Source organism: Nansenia antarctica (assembly GCF_963989245.1).
Source record: "Nansenia antarctica genome assembly, chromosome: 2".
NCBI classification, from domain to species: domain Eukaryota; kingdom Metazoa; phylum Chordata; class Actinopteri; order Argentiniformes; family Microstomatidae; genus Nansenia; species Nansenia antarctica.
Genome location: NC_137675.1, coordinates 46,461,554 through 46,476,000, shown reverse-complemented (window position 1 = coordinate 46,476,000; position 14,447 = coordinate 46,461,554).

Here is a 14,447-nt window from a genome sequence, read left to right as displayed (position 1 = left end):
GTTGGCTAAAACGCTGCAGTTCGGTCTTCATTGCGAAATTAACGTTAATTAATAACTAGCATAACGTTACTAATTTAGTTAGTTTGATAATAACAAACCCGCCTCTTTGCTTGTCTATGCGCCGCTATAACGCGCTCCTTTACCATTCTGAGGTCAGATGGCTTTCCCGTGGATCAGTATTGGCGCGCGTCTTTGAATTACGCACAGCTATCCACGAGATTCTGCTACCGCGCGGAGCTGGCTGCGCATTTCAATGCATTTCCGCGGATTCCGCGGTGCCCTCGCCTGATGTCAAATGCGCAATTGTTGATCACTTGGAGGCACTCGAAAGTCAAAGTACTTTTCTGAGACTGAGTCTTGGAGAAAGCACAAGACATGGATACGGTTTCCATGCAAAGACAATGCATCCGACGCCTAAACCTGACAGCCGCTGAGGAAGATCAGCTGATCGACCTAACCACAGACAGTACACACAATAATGTGTACGAGTCACAGCCTCTCACCCAGTTCTCGATGAGCCTCTTGCCTTTTGCAACAACTTATCTTTGTGAAAGTGGATTCTCCTCCCTCACCTACCTGAAGAGCAAATACCGTTCCAGACAGCAGTCTGAGGATGACATGATGCTCTGCCTGACAACCTCCATCTCCCCCAGAATAGACAAGCTGTGTACCACCAACCAGGGCCAGTCATCTCACTGAGGTAGGCATACCTGGCTTCCTGAAGCTAAAAGTTTCATTGTTGAAAAATAATAATAATAGAAAATATAAGCCTCATCAACAACAACAACAACAACAATAATAATAACCAATCATAATTATGCATGAACGTTTTATCAATCATAAACACATATAGGCTAATAACCCAGTATATAAATAGGTTAATACGGTGAAAGAAAAGGTGAATGAAGTAAATATAAAAGTTATTATAGGCTTTAAAATGTGAGACATTTAAAAATATATATTACATGTGGGGGTCCCTGTTCTGTTTGTCTCTCGTCCAAGGGGTCCTTGGGTTGAAAAAGGCACAAAGGCCACAAGACCTCGTCGACATCACAGGCAATGTTCTCCCTGGCCAAGCAGATGGGAAAGTATTGCCTGGCATGACGAATCCAGCCCTGATATACTTCAGATATATTTCAACACAGGAGAGCTCACATTTGGCCATTTTAATGCTAAAGCTATGATTGCGAATTCAAATGAAATAGGTGTTTGCCCATATGAGGAGTGTGATTGTGTGATTGGTGGTTTGAGTTTAGCATTCTGAATGGTAGTGTTTTCCATGTGAACACTAGAGATTTTATCAAGGAAGAATGTGCCAAATGTAGAGAATTGTATTTTGTGTTTTGTAACTGTGTGGTTTAGAGCTGCAAAATGAGTGATAAGCAAGAAATGTGTTTATCATTATGAAGAATTGGAGTGAGATAAAACACAGCAGTTTCAGGTTTTGGTCATTGTGTTTGAGGTTCCGATATTAGTGTTAGAGAAAAACTGTAAGCTAGTTTAAAAGTAGCTTACCAAAAATGTAATAGTATCCAACTGCAAACAGAAACATCCACACATGAGAGACACTGTAGACTGCTAATACATTGGGCACATGACACAAACTGTCAATCCCGTAGTCTGCTGCCTGAGAAATTGTGGTTAGCAAAAAAGCTACTTCTTGCTTCTTTTTGAGCATTTTAAATTAAAGTAGGTAACCTAAAAATCGGGTTTATTTTAAAAATTATTATTCAAACATAATGTTTGTGCAGACATGATTTATAGGAGTTACGTTTTAAACTTAATTTAAACTTATTTTTTAAATTAAGAATTCATCCGCAATCTCAGAGGTATTTCAGGGAGTCAGAAGCTAGCAACAACAACAACAACAACAACAACAACAAAAACTGTGCAACAGACAAAGTGCGACAGAGTCGTTTAGCTCCAAAGCTAGGATGATGAGCTAACTTCAATCTGCTACCTCATGCAATGTATTTGACAAGTAATTGACTCACTCAGCTATCCAAAGACCAAGGTCACTGTGACCTAACATGGCACATATATGCACTACTCTATTTGACTTATCTGTATACATACTACACTTCACTCTATATGTTATGGATTATTGGTATGTTTTAAATGTATCAAATATTTACTGTAATAAACAACATTGATCTGGTGAAGACCTTTTACTTGTCTAAAACCATTTTTACGGTCTTCACAATCTCTTCACAATGCTGTAGAAGAGATATTCTGGGATCAAAAATCAAATAATTACTATGTGGTTAAAGTTGAGATTCTAAATATAGATTAGACATGAGAAATGATAACCCTTTGTATACATAGTCCCCCTAAAGTAGTATTAGAAAATTGGCTTGACAGGTGCTTCTGGTTAGTCGGTGTGTTCTGTCACAACATTTGTGAAAATAAAAACCTTAGGCTTGCCAGCAACAACAGTTTGGAACATCATTCAAAAGATGAAAAACACTGGTGAACTTTGCAAACGGCCTGGTAGGCCAAGGAAGACTTGTGTGGATGACCGAAGGATGCTCATCATTTTTAAAAAAAGAAGAAAAAAAAGACACCCACAATCCCGCTATGGCTTTACTGATGACAGCTTCTGGGAGGTTGACTGAAATCTTTTTGCTTGAATTTTATTCTATTACACAGTCACCAGCCACTTCATTAGGCACACCATGCTAGTATCGGGTTGGACCCCCTCTTTTGCCTTCAGAATTGCCTTAATTCTTCGTGGCATAGATTCAACAAGGTGCTGGAAACATTTCTCAGAGATTTTGGTCCATATTGACATTACAGCATCACACAGTTAAAGAAAATTTGTGTCAAGAAAATATCCCCCACACCATTACACCACCACCACCATTTTCACCCAGAGAATATAAATTCGTTGGATATTTTCTCTTTTTCTGACCATTCATTGTAAACCCTAGAGATGAGCTGGAAAATCTCAGTAGATCAGCACTTTCTGAAATACTCAAAACAGCCCGTCTGGCACCAACAACCATGCCATGTTCAAAGTCACTTAAATCACCTTTCTTTCCCATTTTGATGCTTGGTTTGAATTTCAGCAGATCGTCTTGACCATGTCTACATGCCTAAATCTATTGAGTTGCTGCCACGTGTTGGCTGATTAACGAGTTAACAAGCAGTTGAAAAGGAAGTGGCCGGTGAGTGTATATATGTACAGTATATTGTGTGATGGGTTTCAAGTCATTTGAAGGTGGATATGCATCACATTTGGGTTCTTATGGTCGTTCTGTTGGAGAAGTTGGTGCTGTCATAAACTGGTTGCTGTTGACCTGAAATAAGTGCCATCTGGAAATGTTTTTGTGGGCGCAGGCGAAGGGTTGTCGGTTGTGTTGTAAGGGACCATAACTCTGCCAAGCCGACTAGAATGTTTTATTGCAGACTCATGGATTGACAGACAGATGTGGTTTGAGGATGGACCAAGTCTGACTGTAAGAGTCTCGAGGCACAGAGGGAGGTCGACACAGGGGAACGGGTTAAGCAGCTTGTTTATTTTAGAGTACAACTCAGCAAAACGCCCTCTTTTCTTTTCAAAGTTTTTTTTCAAAAAAATAAAATAATGTACAGACACTGCGTGACACAGAGTGCGGGTCGCCGTCCTGGACGACCACGTCCGGCTGTCTCCCCTTTCGGGATCTGCTTGCTCAAGTATTGCACTCTCTCCGTGGCAGGATCTCTCTGCCTTCCTCACTGTCCGGGGGGAACAAACACACCTGTCCGTAATCAGCCCCGTCATCCACACTCCACCACAGTCCGGCTCCACCTGCAGGCCAGAACGCGCCATGCTTCCCACACTGACCAAAACAGAAACATATTCTTTCTGTGCATCATGTTGTCTTTTTAGGCATGTAACCGGGCTGCAACCTGCCATCAGTCCTGGACCTGTTCCCCTCCAGGACCAGTAAGAGAGCAGGAAAGATCACCGCTGACCACCTCTTCCAAAGACTTCCCAAAAAAGGTTCCGGTCTATCAAGACCAACACCTCGCACCAACCGGCAGGTTGATGAGATGGGTCCGGTGCTGCCCACTGCCCAGGTTGGGCCCTGTGAAGCCGCGTAGGTTTCTGGAGCCTACTGTCTCTCCCTCAAGCCCTCGTCTCTCTCACCTGCACTCCTGGAACCATAATGTGACAGGCAACACTTACTTACAGAGCACATGCTGGCAATACATTCCAGGTGGAGGGTGGATCGCACAAGGATTGCACAAGGCAGGATCAATGAGTGGGTCAGCTAGCAGCATGGTACTGTAGGCATTCTGAGGTCGTATTGGGTCGCAGTGTCCTGTTTCTGTAAGTTAGCTTAGCTGGCTATACCTCATTGATTCTGCTTCAGTAACACAAGGGTCAAATAACCGGTGGCCAAAGCAGTACCTGTAGACATAGAAGAGCAGGTAGGAACTCTGCTGTACCTGTAGACATAGAAGAGCAGGTAGGAACTCTGCTGTACCTGTAGACATAGAAGAGCAGGTAGGAACTCTGCTGTACCTGTAGACATAGAAGAGCAGGTAGGAACTCTGCTGTACCTGTAGACATAGAAGAACAGGTAGGAACTCTGTACCTGTAGACATAGAAGAGCAGGTAGGAACTCTGCAGTACCTGTAGACATAGAAGAACAGGTAAGAACTCTGCTGTACATGTAGACATAGAAGAACAGGTAGGAACTCTGCTGTACCTGTAGACATAGAAGAGCAGGTAGGAACTCTGCTGTACCTGTAGACATAGAAGAACAGGTAGGAACTCTGCTGTACCTGTAGACATAGAAGAGCAGGTAGGAACTCTGCTGTACCTGTAGACATAGAAGAGCAGGTAGGAACTCTGCTCCCGGGTCCTGAGGACGTTGGCCTCGTCAGTCAGGGACACCTGCTCGTCATCACAAGAGAGCCAGTCCCCCCGGGCGTCCAAGATGTCACTGATGTAGTGTCCTGTGGTACAAGGAAGACAGAGTGTGAGTAAAGGTTGTGTGACAGTGTGTGTGTGTGTTTCTGAATTTTCGTCATTACCTGACATCGCACTGCCTCCCAAATGAGAGATCATGCCTGTCAGCCAGTAGCTTCCATTGGCTGGCTGCTCTCTGGCTGGCTGCTCTCTGGCTGGCTGCTCTCTGGCTGGCTGCTCTCTCTGTAAACATGTCTCTCTCTCTCTCTCTCTCTCTCTCTCTCTCTCTCTCTATCTCTGTCTCTCTTTGTCTTTTTGTTTTAGATGCTTTTCTCTTTCTATTTCTCTTTCTTAGAGAGATAGAGATAGACTTTATTTGTCATTGTTACAGTACAGGTACCAAACAACGAAATTTAGGAGGGGAGGCTCCCCTGGTGTTTAAGAAAGGAAAAAGAAACACATTTTGGAAAAAGCATAGATGCATAAAATCACAAGAAGATAAGGAGCTGGTTTACATCAATAGAGGCTATGTACACAATCCACTGTACTATACTGCACAGATAGTCAACTAGGGTTGTCATATTGCACAAGAAAGTATTTTTTCACATTTTTTTAAAGTGTCACAGTTTGCAGGCTTGAAAATGTACATGTTTGTGCCTCAGCACTAGCTGCCATTACAATCCGTCCGGACTTGTCCTGGGCCCAGAACTTAGGCCTTTTCTGTGTTCAGGGCCTTGACGGCCCTGTGGTAGAAGCTGTCCTTCAGTCTGTTTGTCCTAGCGGCCGGGGTCCTGTACCTCCTGTTCGAGGGCAGCTTGACAAAGTGTTCGTGCCCAGGGTGGGTCGGGTCCTTGGAGATCTTGGAGGCCCTCCTGAGACAGCGTGTTTCGTACAGCTTCTCCAGAGAGGGGAGGGTGGCGCCGGTGATCCCCTGTGCTGTTCTCACGACTCTCTGTAGATCGTTTCTCTCCGCTGCCGTGCAGCTGTGGTACCAGTTGGAGATGCCGAAGGTGAGGATGCTCTCCACTGCGCCGTGGTAGAAGGCCACCAGCATCTCCTGCTTGCTGTGTTGTTTCTTGAGGCATCTCAGGGTGTATAGCCGCTGTTGTGCCCTCTTGATGGTGCCTTTAGTGTTGTCCTTCCAGGCCAGGTCATCCCGTATGATGTGTCCCAGGAAACGGAGGTTTGAGACCATCTCTACGCTCTCTCCGTCGATGAGCAGGGGCAGGATCTCTGACTTTTTCCTCCTGTAGTCTACGATGAGTTCCTGGGTCTTTGACTTGTTTAGCAGCAGGTTGTTTACCTTGCACAGCTTGCTCAATTGCTCTACCTCATCCCTGTACGCCGCCTCGTCCCCCCCCGAGATACATCCCACCACGGTGGTGTCGTCTGCAAACTTTACGATGTAGTTGCTGGGGTGGATGGGGGTGAAGTCGTGGGTGTAGAGGTTGTAGAGGATGGGGCTTAGCACGCAGCCCTGGGGTGACCCAGTGCTGAGGCTGAGGGCTGTGGAGGTGTGGGGGCCCACCCGCACCCTCTGGGGGCGGTTGGTCAGGAAGTCCTTGATCCACGCACATATAGAGTGTGATAGACCCAGGTCTAGTAGTTTGGTCACTAGCCTGTCTGGAAGGATGGTGTTAAAGGCGGAGCTGAAGTCCACGAAGAGCAGTCTCGCGTAGCTGTTTCCCCTCTCCAGGTGGGATAGAGTGGCGTGGAGAGTCGTCGCTATGGCGTCCTCTGTGGACCTGTGGGCTCTGTAGGCGAACTGGTATGGATCCAGGTTGGGCGGGAGGCGTGTGAGTATGTGGGCCCGGACTAGTTTCTCGAAGCACTTCATGATGATTGGTGTGAGTGCCACCGGGCGGTAGTCGTTTAGGCAGCTCACCGTGCTTTTCTTCGGGACTGGGATGATAGTTGAGGTTTTCAGGCAGGGTGGGACGGTGGCCTGGGACAGGGACTGGTTGAAGATGTTGGTGAAAACCCCGGCCAGCTGGTCGGCGCAGTCTCTCAGCACCCGTCCCAGGACGCCATCCGGCCCCGAGGCTTTCCTGGGGTCCACCGCCTTCAGTACGCGTCTCACCTCGTGCTCTGTGAGGGTGAGGCTGCTGAGAGCTGGAGAGAGTGGTGTCTGTGTTGTGGTTACCTCCGTTCGCCCCTCGTCGAACCGGGCGTAGAAGGTGTTCAGCTTTCCCGCCAGCAGGGGGTCGTCCTCTGCGGCTGTGAGCCTGTTGGCTCTGAAGTTTGTCATCTGCTGAACCCCCTGCCACATCCGCCTGGAGTCGTTGCTCAGGAGGCATTCCTCAATCTTCTCTCTGTGCTCTGCCTTGGCCGCTTTGATGCCGCGCTTTAGGTTGGCCCTGGTGGAGCTGTACAGCGGTGTGCGCTTCCCTGCGAAGAAGGCGTTGTCCCTCTCATTTAACAGTTTTTGGACCTTCCCAGTCATCCATGGCTTCGTGTTGGGGTAGACCCGGACCCGTTTGTCCACGGTGACTGAGTTGGTGCAGTTCACTATGTGGTTCAGAACCGACGACGTGTACTGTTCCAGGTCCTCATGCTCATATTCCTGCCATAGGGTGTCATTTAGGCAGATCTGCAGTGGAGCGGACCCTTCTGGCCAGGTTCTGACAGTCTTAGTGGTGGTGGGAGCACTTTTCCCCATTGTGGTGTATGCAGGAATCAGGAGGATTGACACATGGTCAGACATGCCTAGATGAGCTAGCGGACTAGCCTTGTAAGCACGTTTGATGTTGGTGTATACCTTATCCAGTGTTTTTTCTCCTCTCGTTGCACATTTTACATGCTGGTAGAACTTGGGTAGTACTGCCTTCAGGTCGACATGATTAAAGTCCCCCGCTATGATGTGGATAGCCTGTGGATCAGTACTTTGTTGGCTACTAATGACGTCGTATAGTCGCGCCAATGCTACTTTGCTGTCTGAGCTAGGTGCAATATACACACATGTAATTAGCACCGCGTTAAACTCCCTAGGCAGGTATGTGGGTCGGCATTTAACAGTCAAGTATTCTAGGTCTGGTGAGCAGTGGCTACTTACAGTTTTCGTGTTTAAGCACCAGCTATCCTTCGTCGATATTATGATCCCACCTCCTCTTGACTTACCGCTAAGCTCCGTGCGGTCAGCGCGATGAAGCGTTCGGCCCTCTAAACTAACGTTAGCGTCCACAATGTTGTCGTTTAGCCAGGTTTCGGTCAGAATAATCACACAGCTATCCCCTACGATGCTGTTTTTTGCCACCTGTAGTCTCAGTTCATCCATCTTATTTGTCAGGGATCTGACATTTGAGAGGAAAATGCTTGGAATAGCTGGCTTGTTTGGGCTTCTCCTAGACTATCCCAAGATGGCCGCGCGCTTAGACGCTGAGGCTCGGGGGGCGACCACACTGGTGTTTCTTTGTGTTTTTAATTACCTTTATATGTTCACTCTTTTTTTAGTACTTATAGGGAACAGTTATGTATATAGTACCTACAGCAGGCTCGACTTATTAGAAGTCGGCACGCAAAACGACAGTATAGTTAGGGCGGATTTCCTGGAGCACTACAACATTGACACGGACATAGCCAGGCTACCGGGAGAGCCCTGGTTCACAGTCCCCTCCCTGAGGCGGAGACGCCGGCGGCGGGATCGTAGGAAAAAGCGAGGCCGGAGGGGAGGCCTGCTAGAAAGGCTAAGGAGAAGCCCAAACAAGCCAGCTATTCCAAGCATTTCTCCTAGCTCTCTGCTTCCCTGTTCTTGGTCTCTGGTGAATTGAATCTGAGGGATCAAATATATTTACACAGCTGTCGGAAACATGGGAAAATGTTACTCAGTTCTAAAATGGCTACCATGTACCACTTAAAATGGCTGCTACAAATACACTTTGAACTGCAGCCTCTGGCTTCTACTAGTCTCCTCCAGTTCAATGTTAATCTCATGACTCGGTGGTCTGGATGATGTTAGAGTAGACTAGTGGGTGTTGTGGTGCCATGACCGACCTGCACAGGAGGGGGCGCTCTCCCTGTGTCCAGGTGGGAAGGAGCACTGGTTGGTAGAGGGGCTTTATTGCACAGCATCCCCCAAGCCCAGGGACTCTGGGGATCTGTTAGGGTCAATGGGGAAAGAGAAACACAAAGAAAGCAGGTGTCAGATTGGATGACATAGGAAGTGATCGTCAGTTCATAGATGTATCCCCACATCTGGCCCAGGTTCAGTTCATCTGTCCATAAGGAGTGTGATCCCACCTCAGTCCAGTGTCTCCACAGAGGGTGGAGAGCTTCAGCTCTGCAGGACCCAACAGAGGAGCATTCAGCTTCTTCCCCCGATCCCCGCCGAAACGCTTCAGGTGAAGCACGAGTATGCTGCTCAGAGAGAGAGAGAGAAAGATTGTTGGAGGGAGAGAAGGAGAGGGAGGGAGAGGGGGAGAGAGATAGAGAGAGAAAGATTGTTGGAGGGAGAGAAGGAGAGGGAGGGAGAGGGGTAGCGATAGAGAGAGAGAGAAAGAGAGAGAGAGAGAGAGAGAGAGAGAGAGAGAGAGAGAGAGAGAGAGAGAGAGAGAGAGAGAGAGAGAGAGAGAGAGAGAGAGAGAGAGAGAGTGAAGGCCATGTGATAAATATATTGTAGTGAATAATCCTCTTTGATTAACAGGGCTTTGAATGGCTAAAAGAGGTCATAGTGAGGCCACTCACCGAGGCAGAGTGTGGAACTGCTCCACCACTGACACCCATCTGCATGCACATTTGCTGCAGGTGACCTCCGGCTTTTTCACCTTGGTAACCAGCAACAACATCACATTATAAAAATACAATAACAACAATAAGATTGAGCAGTGAGCTGTTTCCACTGAATGTAAGACGAAGAAGAAGTCTCTATTCTCAAAATGCTGACTTTGAAGTAGAGGTCCAAGCTGCTGCTCAGAGTTCCCTCAGGACACAAGTCCAACGAGAGGTTGTTGTTATCCTCTCTCCTTTCAGATAGAGGAGGAAGAGGAAGAAAATGGATCAGCTCTCAGAGATAAAAGTCTCACAGAGACTACCTTCTCTCCAAAGGGTAAAGCCTTAGACTAGTCTTATATTCTCAGGTTAGACCAGTCTAATTAAGACTGCCTGTTGCATAAAAAATAGAATGCATTGTGTGACAGGCTATCTAAGTCAGTCTTACTTTAGTCACTCATAGGTGAGCTTTTTGCAACAGGAACATTTTAGAGTCTATAGCAAGTCTGACTCAAAGTGAGATCTAAGTCTAAGACTGGATCTATCTTTATGCAACCAGGTGTCTGTTGTGGCCAGTGTTTGGTACAATTTTTAAAAATCTATTTATAGATTAATCATGTTCTCAGTAGACACATGGGTAACACTTAACATTACAGTGCCCTTTATAAATAGTTTATGAATGATTTATAACTAGTTTATGAACTATTGATTATTGACCCCCCCCCACCGATGAAATCGAAAACATCTATTTCAGAATAATCCAAATTTTCCATTGAAGTAGCCGCCATTTTGTCACTGTTGTGACATTTTTGTTCGTCTCTTGGGGAGCAATTTGGGGAGCACTTTGGTTGGTTTCTTAGCCCAAAGTGGCAGTGATGTCGCTATACTCCATTCTAAAACATGAAAACGCCCAGAGAGGTGCGCGCGCTTTGGTGGAGGAGCGCACAAAACACGTCCTTCTCATATAGAGCGGCGCTACATCATTTGTGATTTGTGATATGAGGAGGTGAGAGGGAAACACACAGAAGAGGATAAGTGGAAGGAGAGCAATTGGATGAGAGAACATTGATCAATACTGTGTTAGTGCTGTGAAGCTTACCTGTTGATAACCTTTCAGGAAGTCTGGGTCAAAAGCAGCTAAGCAAGTGATGACCTCCCGCAAGAGCCTCTTCTTGGTGTCGGCTGCAGTGCCGAGACGTGCTTGGTGCAGGTCTTTAAAACATCTATTGGGGGGGTTGTGTGCGTGTGTGTCCATAAGTTTGTTGTTAGAGGCCTTCAAATGGCTGGTCTATCTAAGAGAAGGGCCAAACAGCTAGCAATGTACTGCTATTATCTGCTATTATTGGTAGCCGCTCAATATGGAGAAGGCGGTGCTTCTTGTACCCATGAGCTGGATACTGTCTGTTTTATAGTATTGATACTATATCTGTCAAATCCACTGTAATCATAATTTAGTGTGAATAACATACTGTGCTTGGCATAACTGGTTGTTGGCTCAGCACTACTGTAACTGACTGTTTTCATAATGTCAAAATGCACTGATAGTATTTATGTCCTTTAGATCAGTGGTCTTCAACCGGGGGTCCGCGACCCCTAGGGGGTCCGCAGAGGTACTGCAGGGGGTCCGCCATTTTTTGTCATAATAATTGACATTTTTCACCAAAATAATCAGTGAGAATTACAAAATATAACAAAAATGATATTGAGTAAAGTACAAGCATTAATAGGCAATAATAAGCTACCTTTGACAAAAAACTATTTACAAAATAAATGATGCCCATGATTCTAGAGTCTCACATAACGTCAGCTGAAAAAGAAAAAAAAACACACCTGTCTAGCAAGCTAGGTGTTGGCTAAAACGCTGCAGTTCGGTCTTCATTGCGAAATTAACGTTAATTAATAACTAGCATAACGTTACTAATTTAGTTAGTTTGATAATAACAAACCCGCCTCTTTGCTTCTCTATGCGCCGCTATAACGCGCTCCTTTACCATTCCGAGGTCAGATGGCTTTCCCGTGGATCAGTATTGGCGCGCGTCTTTGAATTACATACAGCTATCCACGAGATTCTGCTACCGCGCGGAGCTGGCTGCGCATTTCAATGCATTTCCGCGGATTCCGCGGTGCCCTCGCCTGACGTGAAATGCGCAATTGTTGATCACTTGGAGGCTCTCGAAAGTCAATTTGAGAAGTACTTTTCTGAGACTAAGTCTTGGAGAAAGCACAAGACATGGATACGGTTTCCATGCAAAGACAATGCATCCGACGGCTCAAACCTGACCGCCGCTGAGGAAGATCAACTGATCGACCTAACCACAAGAATGTGTACGAGTCACAGCCTCTCACCCAGTTCTCGATGAGCCTCTTGCCTTTTGCAACAACTTATCTTTGTGAAAGTGGATTCTCCTCCCTCACCTACCTGAAGAGCAAATACTGTTCCAGACAGCAGTCTGAGGATGACATGATGCTCTGCCTGACAACCTCCATCTCCCCCAGAATAGACAAGCTGTGTACCACCAACCAGGGCCAGTCATCTCACTGAGGTAGGCATACCTGGCTTCCTGAAGCTAAAAGTTTCATTGTTGAAAAATAATAATAATAGAAAATATAAGCCTCATCAACAACAACAACGACAACAACAATAATAATAATAATAATAATAATAATAACCAATCATAATTATGCATGAACGTTTTATCAATCATAAACACATATAGGCTAATAACCCAGTATATTAGTAATAACCCAGTATATAAATAGGTGAATACGGTGAAAGAAAAGGTGAATGAAGTAAATATACAAGTTATTATAGGCTTTAAAATGTGAGACATTTAAAAATATATATTACATGTGGGGGTCCCTGTTCTGTTTGTCTCTCGTCCAAGGGGTCCTTGGGTTGAAAAGGTTGAAGACCCCTGCTTTAGATATTGTACATGTATGTGGACATAAATAAAGCATTTAAAATGTGTGTGTGTGTGTGTGTGTGTGTGTGTGTGTGTGTGTGTGTGTGTGTGTGTGTGTGTGTGTGTGAGTGCCAGTGTAGACTCCTGGTCTACTGTACCTCAGCAGGGTGGTGGAGGACGTAGAGGGCCTCCAGAGCTGCTCCTGACGGAGGATTTCCTCCATAAAAGGATGGAGGCTCAGGAAGCACTGCAGGGTGGCGTTCAAGTAATAGGTGTTCCCAGTGTTTGGAAACCTTTAGAGCAGAGGCCATCAGTACTTACAGGGATAAATGTCCTGTAGACCAGGCAGGACACGAGGCATGGACTGTACACTGTGTAACCGATCTGCTAAATGGGGACTAGCTTGATTATTAAGACCAGTGCATACCGTTTTACAGACTATTCGGTTGTTAAGTCTGACGTCAAACGTGACGTTTAGCAATTTCCGGGTCCAAACCAGAAATTCCCCGCACCAGAGTACCAGTGTACTACAGCGGTAGAATGACAGTTCAATCGTTTTTTAGACTCGGATCTATTCATACAACAAGGGACACAGCACTTTCCCATTTTTCCCATATTTGTCAGCGTCTTTGAGCCTCGGAAAAGCGCTATATAAATATAATTAATGATTATTATTACTGAGGCATTTCGAAGACAGCGCCTCAGCCAACTTTGGACCTGGAAACAAGTCACGACTTAACAACCGAATTAGGTCAAACTGTTTACCCGAGCAGTTGGTAGTCCACGCCGGGCCCCCTTCCCTCTCCTCCTCCGGCTCTTTGGAGCTCCAGCTGGTCTCCGCTGCTGCTGAGGCCACCGGAAGATTCCAGCCTCCTGGGCTTTTGACTGGAGATGGCCTTGCCAGCCAGAGGCCTGGAGGAGGAAGAGAAGCACTCTACATATCTGACATATCGTACCACTCTACATATAGTCTAACTAAGTCAGACCTTACATACTACACATTCTGACATTTGAATAGCTGTATTGAGGACGTAAAAACTGCAAACAGTGATTTAGAAAAACACACATGTCTGAGGGGGTCTGAATGGATCATATCAGAATGAATGAAGTTGAAAACTGGCTATTACTAATTGTGTGCACTAGATGGGGGAAGAGCATCAAAGTACAAAGTTGCTACGTCTATACGCACCTCTCCAAGGAAACCGTAGAGGTTCTGATATTCTTGGATGCCACTGGGGAGAGAGGCATGTAGTGATGATAGGAAAGTCACTGTTAACATTAATGGATTGTAATACTGGTAATAAAAAGATTAGTTTGAGCCATAATCTGGTTCCATCTTAATTACTACACCATACTTAGCACCACTTTAAATAGCTGTTTCTCCAGAACATCCCAAAATCTCTTTCAATAAGCATTATTTAAAAATAGATATTTTACACACTTTAATGTATTGTTTTTAGAAACGATTTTGCTTTACATCATACATTCTAGAAACGAGACAGGGACAATTCCTATGGAAATTGTGAAGTGTGCTTGCCCCTCACAGCCAGTAGGGGGCAGGTCAGTGGCTTCTGGACCACCCCCCTGCACCCTGCCCACTCCACTGAATCCCCCACAAATACACACAAATACAGACCTTTGATCGCAACCACGGGAGGATGAGCAGGGGAGGGAGAGGGGCATTTAGCAGGGGAGGGGGGAGGAGAGGGGCATTTAGCAGGGGAGGGAGAGGGGTATTTAGCAGGGGAGAGGGGAGGAGAGGGGCATTTAGCAGGGGAGGGGGGAGGAGAGGGGCATTTAGCAGGGGAGGGGGGAGGAGAGGGGTATTTGGCAGGAGAGGGAGGAGGAGAGGGGCATTTGGAATGGAATGGACTTTATTTGTCATTGCTACAGTACAGGTACCAAACAACGAAATTTAGGAGGGGTGGCTCCCCTGGTGT